The 11,421-nt window shown below is 43.9% G+C and overlaps 1 protein-coding gene across 3 annotated transcripts in view; it reads left to right on the top strand.

The window, feature by feature from the left end:
* The first annotated feature begins 1,382 nt into the window (after positions 1–1,382).
* ELOVL5 (ELOVL fatty acid elongase 5) overlaps positions 1,383–11,421 on the top strand; it is a 70,549-nt gene continuing 60,510 nt past the window's right edge. The window contains exon 1 of one of the 3 annotated variants that reach the window (XM_037519873.2): positions 1,383–1,481. The gene's annotated coding sequence lies outside the window, so the exon portion shown is untranslated. Of the gene's footprint in view, positions 1,482–1,916; positions 1,978–2,410; positions 2,883–11,421 lie in introns of those variants that run through there. The other 2 variants (XM_054698871.1, XM_054698870.1) reach the window with 2 other exon arrangements.

Below are 11,421 nucleotides of genomic sequence, written 5' to 3'. Positions count from 1 at the left end.
ACATTTTAAATAAAAAACAATCATGTTGTGTAAAACTTTTGATTTTTGAAATATCCTTGTAATTCGAAAACTGAAAAAGACTAAAAGGGCAGAGCTTAGCAAGAAGAACAGCAGAAACAGCTCTGGCCTTCAGCAACTGGCAAAAAAGATGAAGAACAAAGGAGAGACCATTGCCAAACTCTTCCTCTAGAATATGCTTTTATCTTGGTTGCCACTCTGTATTTTAATTGTTTCCTGACAGTATCATTTTACCAGGGTGCAGGGATCCTTGAAGTTTTTTTATTCCCCAAACCTAGCACAGTGTCTAACAGACTGAAGTCATTCAGTTTGTGGAATGACACCTGGTTGTGAAAAATCTCATTTATTTGTGTATATTTACATTATCTAATTTGTATTTGGTTTCCTGTATTTCTGTATTCCTACTTGCAGTGGCACAGTGCCTAGACCACAGTGGGCACGAGATAATCATTATGCAATAAATATGTAAAAGAAATAATTTGCCTACATCAAATGGTTGAACTGAGTTTGGTAGAAGCACATGGAATAGTAGCTACACAGCAAAAGGGCAGAAGGAGAGAGGCTTAACTTCGGAGCTTGATACGGGGAAAGCCTAGGACACCGTGAAAGCCTTAAATTATCTACACATGAAAAACAGCAAGGATCTTCCATGGGTGCCCTGACCGTGAAGCACTTTGTCTTAAGTGTTTAAAACAAGTCTTTAGCATGATGTCTGGAGCAGAAACGGAGCTGGGCACGACCTCTAAGGTAAAATCAGAACCCCTCCCCGCAACACACCCCTAAATCACTGCTAAATCTCACACAACGGAGTTAGCTATACCATCAGTTTGGGTTGCTTTTATGATTGTTGCCTTCAACGCAGACACTCGTTTCGGTGCTCCCCGGGGGCATTTAACCCTTTCAGCGAAAACCAAGGGGAACGGATCCCTTTCAGAACCGTAGGGGAACGGGCCACCCGCGTGGGCTCCCGCTGTCTCCACGCGGCCATGCAACCCTGTCATGCCTGGCGCGGAGAGAACCCGAGTTCAGGCGTCGGGAACTTCAGCACGCCTATTGCGCAGGCTCTGCGTTCCACGCAGGCTTATTAGAAAGAAAGGGGGTAAAAGTGCCCAGAGACACGTGAACCAGACGGGGCCAACCCGTGCCGCGGCTCCCCTCTGCCTCGGATTCTGGAATTTACAATCACGAAAGTTCTATTGTCTCGCAATTGGCTCCGGGGCCGCATGACATCATAGCGCTTGATGCAGCCCCCGGGCGCCGATTGGCTGGCCGCGCCATTGTGACGTCACGGTCAGCCCACGCTCGGATTGTAGCTCCCCGGCGCCTTCCTCTTCCCACCGCGGCCGAGCCTCGTCCCCCGAGCGTCGCGCCCGCGTCCGCGTCTCCCTCCGCTGCGAGTGGCCCCCGCGCTCCGGCTGCCGCCTCGCCGCTCCTCACGGCGCTGCTGCCCCTCGGGAGAGGCGGTGAGTCGTCAGCGCCCAGAAACTTCTCCGGGGGCCGCCCCTCGGCCATGACACCCGGCTGAGCGCGCCGCCGGGGCGCGAGGGCTGCGAGCCGGCGTTAGGTGCCGGCGCCGACTGAGGAACTGCCGCGCGCCCCCGCCCCGCGCCCCGCGCCCCCGCGAGTGTCGCGGCCGCCGGCCCGGCCGGCTTCGGGGGTCCCAGCCTGGCTTCCCCGGCGGGCGCGGGGCTGCCCCGGGCGCCGCGGCTGAGGCGGGTCGCCTCGGGAGTTTCCCTCGCGGCGCCGTCGCACCTGTTCGGCGTGTGGGAGCAGCTGGGGGGCACTTGTGCCCGTTGACAGGCACCGCGGGGACGCACACTGCACCCCGAGAAGCTGCAGGACGCCTCGAGGGGCTGGTGCGCTCGGGTCAGCCGCCCTGTCGGGATGAACTCGCGGGTGGGAGGCTGGGGCAGCACCTTTCGAGGAGGAGAGCGTTTTCTGGGGGAGAACAAAACCGGGGTGAGTTCAGAGAGCCTCGGCGGGGGCGCTGGGAGGTCGGCGGCCGCCGGCGCCCCGCGCAGGGCTCGCGGAGCGGGGATCCTCCGGCCTTTTCTTTTTCTCTGTCTCCCCCCCCACCCGTGTGTGCCCCCCTCCACCCCCCGCACCCCCCGCCCCGGAGTGAAGCCCGCTAGCCCGGGACCACTTCGGGTTTTATTAAAACCAGATAACTGCAGCCTTGGGTACTTGGAGAGGGGCGAGGCCGGTCGGGGGCGAGGGGCGGGGACTGGGACTGGAGAGCGACCTGGGCGGCCCTTTGGGGAGTCCCGGCGGGAGAGGCGGGAGCCGCGGGCTGGGCGGGAGGCGCGCTGCGCGGAAGTAGCCCGCGCCTGGGGGCGCCCCGGGGACGCGCGTGTGGCGTTTGTAAGGAAAAGTGCCCTTTGACGGGGTTTGCAACTTACAGCTCACCTCTCCCGCACCCCCCTCGCGACACCCCCTCGCGGGCCCTCCTCTGGGTGGAGGCAGTCAGACCTGCGTTCTTCAACTCTTAAAACCACTCGGTGTTCTTGGCACTTTAAGGGTGGCGGTTCCCCCCCTCCCGCAAGACGGTAGTTAAGCTCATTCCTGGCTTCTTGACTGCAGATTTGGAGAATGTATTTGTAGAACGTTGCGGGGTCCGGTTGGGGAGAATCCAGGGCATCATTTACTAGCAGGGCTCGAGAGCCCAGGGGTGCCGGCAGGAGTTCGTACGAGCGATCAGCCTTAATTTTTTAGTAGCGTATCCGTGGCAGGAAGTTTGCTTGAAGAACCAATATTGCCGTTAGGTTTTGTAACTCGTTCCCCTGACTACTTGACAGATAACCTGTTGGTTTGCACTTGGTTTGCGTGCACGGCTCAGCCCAGTGCGTTGGGTGTAGGATCTGCAGGTAAGAACACGGTCGGTTTTGCATTCGATGCCTGTGGAGGAGCGCTTAACTTTCCAGCTGCTGTCAGGGCTCAAGTCAGCTCAGACCCTGCCTAGGATTCCTCTGAGAAAGCTCCGCACTTGAAAGGGAAATGTCATTCATATTTCTTTAAGATATTTTACACCAGATATTTCTCATTGCCAGGAACTTCCTCTGTACAGTTTCTTAATGCATTTTCTTTTCCATTTTTAACTGAAGCAAAAAGTGAAAATGTTACTGATAGCTAGCAGATGGCTCATTTTGCAGAATATGGGTAGAGCTTTGCTGAAAAGTCAAGTAGAAAGCACATCAAAATTTGTCCAGATTTTTCCAGAAAGTACCTCATAACTTCAGACACTGCTCTACCCACTTAACTGGATTTCCTTATCTATAAATGGGGGTTTCATATTTGTTTAGAACTGTTACATGCATTTCAAAGATGGTACAAATGAAAAGAGCCCAGGGTGGGGTCTGCCAAATAGTGGTTTGATAAATGTTTTCTCTTCACTTTCATTTTCTCTTGGGGAAGTGAAATTTAGGCAATGTGGCAAAGAATTAAGCTCGAGAATCTGAAGTAACTGGAAAAATATGCAGAAGTAGATTTTCACAGGCACTAATTCTAGTATCTTTTGAAGTTACTTTTGCAATGAGGTAAGTTATGTCATTCCCTGGGATCAAGAGTTTTTTTGGTTAGAGATCTTAATTTTTGTATGTTTGCAAGAATTTTTTTTCCATTCTCTTTTGCTCTCAGCATGCTTATTGATTGTCCTCTAGCTTCTAGAGGTATCACTTCTTTGGTGACCTATTTCCAGCTCACATTATACAAATCAAGGCAAAACTATTTACCTTTTTTTAGAGTAACTTTGATGCCTAAGCAGATATAGTGTGTTTGTTTTACTTCTTTCCCCACCACATCCTTTCCGCCCCCTAAGAAATTTTGTAATTTTTAATTCCTCCTTTATGCCTACCAAAACTTTTACTGATGGATAATCTTTCCATTATGTATCCATTAATAAGTTTTTCTTTACATGCATTTAGTTTCAGGCATTACTGATATGAACACCTGTTAATAGTTGCTTTCCATACACAATTCTTAGAACATCCCCATGAGAAGTTTTTATCCTTCACCTCTTTAATAGTTCAAGACTAAGGCCTAGACATGCCGAGTGACTTACCCAAATTCATATAGCTCTTTCTCCTACAATTTATCTCCTTCATTTATCCTTGTATTGCTAGGACTGTTTGTTCAGTAGGCCTTGTGTAGTTTATGTAACTGTTACTACATAACTTAAAAATCTAACCTCCTGTTTAAAGGTCCATCTTTAAGCCATCCAAGATTAATTTGTACTCTCAAATCTGTTCCCTTTTAGCTGGTACTTGATTCTTTTTATTCATTCACTTAAGTGGGGGTGTGGGGTGGGGTGTGATACACGTGTATGCTGGAGGGAGGGGTTGTATACAGAGATTATGACATAGTTACTTCAGAGGGCTTCCCAAATTAGCTTTAATCCTTTTATACCCTTACTTTATCTATACCTTGGACCAAAAGGGAATCAAAAGCATATTTCTGCGGGACTTAAACTGTATCTGAGAAGGCTTCATGGCAGAGTAACCCATGTTAGATAGATCAGTGTTTAACACTGCTGGTCAGGATGCTTTTGGTGTAAGAGGCAGGAAAACCTAACTCAGATAGGCTTTAAATGACTACCTGATTTCTGAAAAGTCCTGACAGCCGACTTCTTGCAGGGAGGGGCTGGTTCTCTGACACCCTCTCAGATGTGGGTTATGTCCTTAGGCTGATTTTGCTGATTTTGCTAAGGACTACCAGCAATGGTCTCTATTTCTATACCTTCCACTAATAATCTCATGTGGAAATTTCTCTTCCCGCCACCTTCCAAAGAGGTTCCTTGTCCTTCAGATGACTTCTTTAGGCCTTTAGTTACTTGAACTAGAACAATGCGTATCTAAGGAAGTAAGGAAGTAGATATTTATTTATTTATATTTTACAACATTGTTCATTTTTAAACAATGTTTGCTTCCCCCCACCCCCAGGGGTAGCCTCCATAGAATTCCCTTCACCAATGCACTGGTGCACCATCACCACAGTCCCCTGTGCTCCTCCCTCCCTCTGATCCCTCTCCCTTCTCTTCCCCTGCAGGATGTCTCTGGTTTATAATTGTCTGTTTGTTTTTGTTTTGTTGTGTTGTGTTTTGTATTGTTACTATTTTTTCCCCTGATGTCTTATTTGGTTCCCCTATATTCCTGCTGTGAGTGAAACCATCCGATATTTTTCTTTTTCCTTTTGACTTATTTCACTGAGCATAATTCCTTCTTGCTCCATCCATGTTGCCACAAATGACATCAGTTGATCTTTTTTTGATTGCTGAGTAGTATTCCATTGTATGTATATACACCACATCTTGAGCTAGTCATCTGTTTTTGGGCATTTTGGTTGTTTCTGGGTTTTACCTGTTATAAATAGTGCTGCAATAAACATAGGGGTACAGGTATTCATTTGAATAATGTTTTTGTGTCCTTTGGATAGATCCCTAGGAATGGAATTGCTGGGTCATATGGTAGCTCCATTTTTAGTGACTGAGGAACCTCCAGACAGCTTCCCATAGTGGTTGGACCAGTTTGCACTCCCACCAGCAATGTAGGAGAGTTCCTTTTCCACCACATCTTCGCCAACATTTGTTGTTGCTAGTTTTTTAAATATGTGCCATTCTTACTGGTGTAAGGTGGTATCTCATTGTGGTTTTAATTTGCATTTCCCTGATTATAAGGGATGCTGAGCATTTTTTCATATGGCTGTTGGCCATTTGCATTTCCTCTTTTGGAGAAGTGTCTTTTAAGTTCTTCTGCCCATTTTTTGATGGGATCGTTTACTTTGTTCTTGTTGAATTGTGTGACTTCTGTGATTATCTTTGTGATTGGTCCATTATCGGTTGTATGGAGTGCCAAGATTTTTTCCCAATCAGGGATTTAAATCTCACCTTATCTACTTGATTGCTACTATACCTTCAGGAAGGACCCCTGTGGACATGAGGGATGTCACATAGAGTCTGCTATAAGGGCCTCTGAGGATGTCAGTAGTAGAGATATGACTGTATTAAGTGAAAGAGAATTAATTAGCATTTTAATTTAACTTTACATTTCATAGAACAATCTTTATTGACATGCAGAGATAGGAAGGACATTCTAGGAGGGAGGGAGACCGGAGAACAAAGAAATATATGATGTCCTTGCGGAAAAACAAGTAGCCCAGATGACAGAAGCTGATGGAGAGGACTGAAGTAGAAGAAAAGCTTACAAAGGCAAGTTGTTGGTCATAATAATGGCTTTTACTAAGTTATTATGTGTCAAACCTTGCATTGAACACTTTACATGGATTTATAACCTCTTATTATTAATTGGTACTATGAGTATTCTCAATTCACAGGTGATGAAATAGAGGTAGAGAAGTTTGGACACTTGCCCAAAGTCACAGAGCATTGTAGCTGCTAGCCTGCTCCCTCTCCTGGGGTGTTTGGCTGATAGTATCACTGAAGTTTTTGAACTAGGAGTGCAATATGAATGTTTTGCTCCAGGAACATGAATCTTGTCAGGAATATGTTGGATAGACTGGCCTAGAGAGAGGCTGGGAATGCGGATATCACCTGGGATGTGGTTACAGGAGACGAGGGCAGTGACAAAGCCCTACCTGGAGCCACAGCCATGAGCACAGTCCAGAGACCTAGTTACTGGAAATTGTTTCCAGGATAAGATCTGTGCGACCTGGGGACCATTGGATTGAGGACTAACAAGAGGAAGGGAACCCTCAAGAGTAGGTGATAGAAGAAATATGGTATGAAGGGAGGAGGAAGCTTTGTAATTAGGTAGAAATCTAATGATCCAGACACATATCCAGACAAGCCATTTCCTCCTCTCCATATTTTAACTTTTTAGTGAAGGTAGCATTAGTGAGAAAAGGAAAAGCCGGACAAAGTCACCGGTTTACTTTAATAAGTAGTCTGAAAAATAACTGTATTATCACCATTTTTTACCATAAAAGGACAATCTCAGAAAAAGAGATAGTTCTTCAAATGAAAGGAAAAGCCTTAGTATTGTTGAAGCTCACATAGCCAGTTGCTGGCAGAATGAGGAGTAAGAACAAAATCTTCTGTCCTGTCAGCTGAGTTACCTCAGCTATATACTAGATATTAAAATAAACATTGCTTTATAGGAAGGCACATTATATTTTTATTAATATTTTATTTTATATAATTCTTGCATCATTTTTCATTTTTGCACAATGTATGCATTTTCATTTTAGTTATAATCCCCATACAGTTGTTTACCCCCCCCCCTTATTTTTACCCTAGTCCTTCCTCTCCCCTGCCCTCCCACCCCGGTAGTGTGTCTCTGGTTTATAGTTGCTTGTTGATTTTGATTTTGACTTTTTATTAATTAGTCTTTTTCCTGGTCCCTTATTTAGGTTTTCTAAATTCCTGCTATGAGTGAGACCATCCGGTATTTTTCTTTTTCTTTCTGGCTTATTTCGCTGAACATGATCCCTTCTAGCTCCATCCATGTTACTGCAAACTGCATGAGTTCATCTTTTTTGATTGCTGAGTAATATTCCATGGTGTATATGTACCACATCTTCTTGATCCAGTGTCTATTTTTGGGCATTTGGGTTGTTTCCATAGCTTAGCTATTGTAAGTAATGCTGCTATAAACTTAGGGGTGCAGGAGGCACATTATGTTTATTAAAACTGAAGTGATCTAAGAAGATTGGGAAGGCATAGTTGTTTAAGGTAGGATTCCTCAGTCTCGTGTAGTACCTAGCTGCCATCATTTCTTGTCTTTACTTGCCACTAACCAACCAAAAGAAAACAACTCTGGGCATCGGTCTCTTTAAAAATGAAAATTTAAACGCAGGTAATTTCCAAGTCCCTTTCGGAACTAAATTTTTTTGTTTCCCTCTTTACTAAGAACAGGTCCATTGTTTCTGTTTAACTAGGGATAGCGAAGGACTCTTGAAATCATTCAGATTTTGGAAAGGTAGATGTCAAAGTCAGTGATGGAAATTATAGATTAAACACAATTGCTGGAGATGTTCTGGCCTAGTAAAGTGAGTTGTTGAGAAAGCTAAGCTGACCTAATTTAGAGTTTCTGTAATAGAACACCTTCCCCTTAACCCCTCGCTAATACACATACACACCCTGATTTCAACCCACAAATGTTATTGTTACCAAGGTTCCCACTGGGCTCCAACTGGCCTGGGAACATTTTTGACTTGTATGCATTCACTTTTAAAGTTGGGTGGCCCTGAATTGAAAATATTCATATGTGGTCCATTTTCAGAAAGATTTAATTCCCACCCTTCTTCCTCTTCCTCTTGTGTATTGTGTGTTTAATATCTGAAGTGAGACTATTAGCCCTTGTGTTTGATAGCTTCTTGCTGACTGGAATTTGGGAAAATGTTTAACTTTGTAGTGCTTATACTATCCTGCTCTTTTTCTAGTTAAGGCAGTAACAGCTTTCTTGAAACATGCCTGCTATTTCTGACTATCTTAGCACCATCATTCTAACACGTGTTGGTTATAAGTTCCATATTAAGTCCTACCTTTGCCCTTTCTCCCTTTGTCAACAATTTTCACCCTGTGACAACTGATCTCTTGGAAGCACATACTAAACACATTTAATTAAAGCCAGGCCCGAGAATTGGCCACTCAGGACTTTATTTTATCTGGTTTATTTTGAACCCTAGGGTACCTGTTCCCCTTTTTGCCTTGGCACAGTAAGTGCTATTACAAAGTAATTGTTATGAATTTCTCCTTCCCCAAAGAATAGTTCTCATGATACCAAATTCAATAATTATTCATTTGCTTCCCTGGGAGTTTGGCAGTGTGGCGTTTGTCCCTAGGGAGAGTGTTCAGGGTACCTCTGCTTCAGTCTTTGGCAGAAGAAATAAATTACTATAATAGTTACTGCTGTAGATGACACTTCCGTCTGCCCTTTTGTGAGCTTATACGAAGTTCTGTGAAAGTTGTAATATACTTCTTACAGAACTTCTGAATCTTCTTCTGTGGGTCTGTGGTACATTTTTAAGAGCATCTATGCTTTTTAAAAATAAGCAAAGCCATAGGAAGCAGATTGAAGATGCCTTTAAGGTGAAGAACTATATTAATTCTAGCTTTGCCATTATGGCGGTATGGCCTCTGGCTATCAGCCAGTCCATCTCTTTGAGACTCCAAGTCCTTTGTAAAACTTTTGAACCATCGGTATTTTACATGAAAGTTAAGTAGGGTACCCACCTAATGATAAAAGCATCTCGATCATATAGGAAATTCACTGAAGCATTACTTATAATAAAATATTAAAAGCATCAGAAATAATGACTCTTCACAAGAATAAATCACACTACAGCTGGGCTGTGGAATACTCATAAAAAGAATAAGACTGTTTCATAGGTACTGAATGTAGCTTCTCAGTATCACATACCAACCACTGGTTTTCTAAAGTGTTCTACATATATTCATTTTGGCCTCACAAATTCTTGTGAGGTAGCCTACCCCATTTTTATAGATGAAGAAACTAACACAGCAAGATTGTGTGTTCTTGTTCAAGGCACTACAGTTTCTATTCACACCTAGGCAGAGAGGCTGCAGTCTGCCTGCAGAGTCCTCTTTTGACTGGACTAATGTGACACTGAGCTCCACCTGGGTTTGATTTACAAGGTGTATAAGACCTAAGACGTGTGGACTGGGAGTGAAGGGCACCCAAATCCCCTGGGGGACCCCTGTCTCCAGATTGTCTGATTTCCCCTGAGTAGAGATGTAAGTCATGTGTATTTTGAAAACCTCTAGTAGGTCATTCTGACACAGACCCTGTTCAGCTGAGATAGTCCATTTCTCACCACCTTCAGTTCTCTTGGGATTCTCAGATGCTTTTAGAACTTTGTTTTCTTTCTGGGTGTGGGTCACTAGGTCTGATGTTCTGATGGCTTTAAGTACCATTAGTCCTAAAATAAGAGAATCATAAAATTCATAGATTGGTTTATACATTAATATGGACTGTGATCAGATATAAAAATAACTTGGCTTTAGGCATGCTCTATAGGAGACACCAACAAAAGATTACTTCATTGTATTTTGCTTTTAAGAAAAGGCTACATTGTAGTAGCCTTTTTAAAAACACATTTTAATTCTGCCTCTCCTCATCCAACCCCCACACAAACAACTGTTTTAAAATGTGGGTGTTTAGATTGAGTTCAAAAAAAAAAAAAAAATACGATTTCTTGTCACATGCCTTATTTAAGTTACACAGGTTGAAGTCTTTTAAGTTATTTTCTCTTGGGGAGGGTAGCATAACTTATCTTTGTTAATTATGTTTCTCCACCCTCTTTTAATTTCATCTGAGACTTTAATGCTGCCTTTGTATATTTTATATGAATTAGCTTGGAGAACGTGATAATTTATTTTGAATATTCAAGTAATCACATCAGTTAAGCAATTGCAATCAGATGAGAATTATAAGCAGCTGCCCATGGCAGAAAATGTTGCTTAAAAGCCCCTTAAATTGTCTCTCAGCTATTTGCAATTGCAGTGTGATTTAGAATATGATTAAAGTAGCACTCAGCCTCTTTAAGCCCAGTCTTTAAGGGAACTGTTAGAGACCTGAGTAGGATCTTGATGTCAGTGACCCACCTTGGTCGTTGTCTCTTCTGTAAGTATGTCACAACAGAGAAGTTGATTGCCATGTGAAACAGGTCAGAGCTTCTTCAAAGAGCCCCATAAACACTGTATCACAGAACTTCCATGTCCCAGAATACTATGGGACATAGTAACTATGGTTGCTTCTTTTTCTGAGCAGTTTTTTACTGTACAGGGAGTGGTAGGTTTGGAATAAGCTCAATAACCCCAAAGAGAGGTGGTTATGACTGCAATGGTAGTGGGGTAGGTGCTTTTGTTGAGTCCTGGTACAGAGCTTTAAGTGAATTTTTCATCTTTTTGAGAATTGGACCAGTATATTTTAAAAACTTCCCCAAATTCAAGATTCAGGTGAATACTTGCAAAGTACTCTTGGAGGACTGACCTCAGTTGGGTGATTTGCTTTCCTTTAGATTCAGGTATCTGCTCAACCACCCATACATCCTCCATCTCAGGTATTTATTTCCAATCCACTTCTTGTGAATTCCAAATGGATAGCTTCTGATCAGCTTGGTTTACCTTGATGCTGTTTAAGCTTGAAGTAGGTAAGATAATGCTGCAGGAGTATTTTGGAGTCATGGAGGGCTTTAATAGAAAATTAAGTGGTTTTTATAGTTTTTATACTTAACTCTTGAGGTACCAGGGAGCAAAGTAACCTTTGGTATTGAAACCAGGGCCCCGCAGCAAGACCGGTGCCTGGCCCCTGAAGCTGCCTGCAAGCAGAGCAAGTGGCAGTGGGTGACAGACATTTTACTACCCACCACCGGTGGCCCCCTGGGGCTCAGGCTGCTGGAGGCCAACAGTGATGGTAGGCAGCAGTACCC

This window comes from Talpa occidentalis, unplaced genomic scaffold, assembly GCF_014898055.3.
Source record: "Talpa occidentalis isolate TD23 unplaced genomic scaffold, MPIMG_talOcc4v2.1 talOcc4.2, whole genome shotgun sequence".
NCBI classification, from domain to species: domain Eukaryota; kingdom Metazoa; phylum Chordata; class Mammalia; order Eulipotyphla; family Talpidae; genus Talpa; species Talpa occidentalis.
The sequence above is the reverse complement of the archived record's forward strand: the minus strand, read 5'-3'. Positions and strand labels throughout refer to the sequence as shown.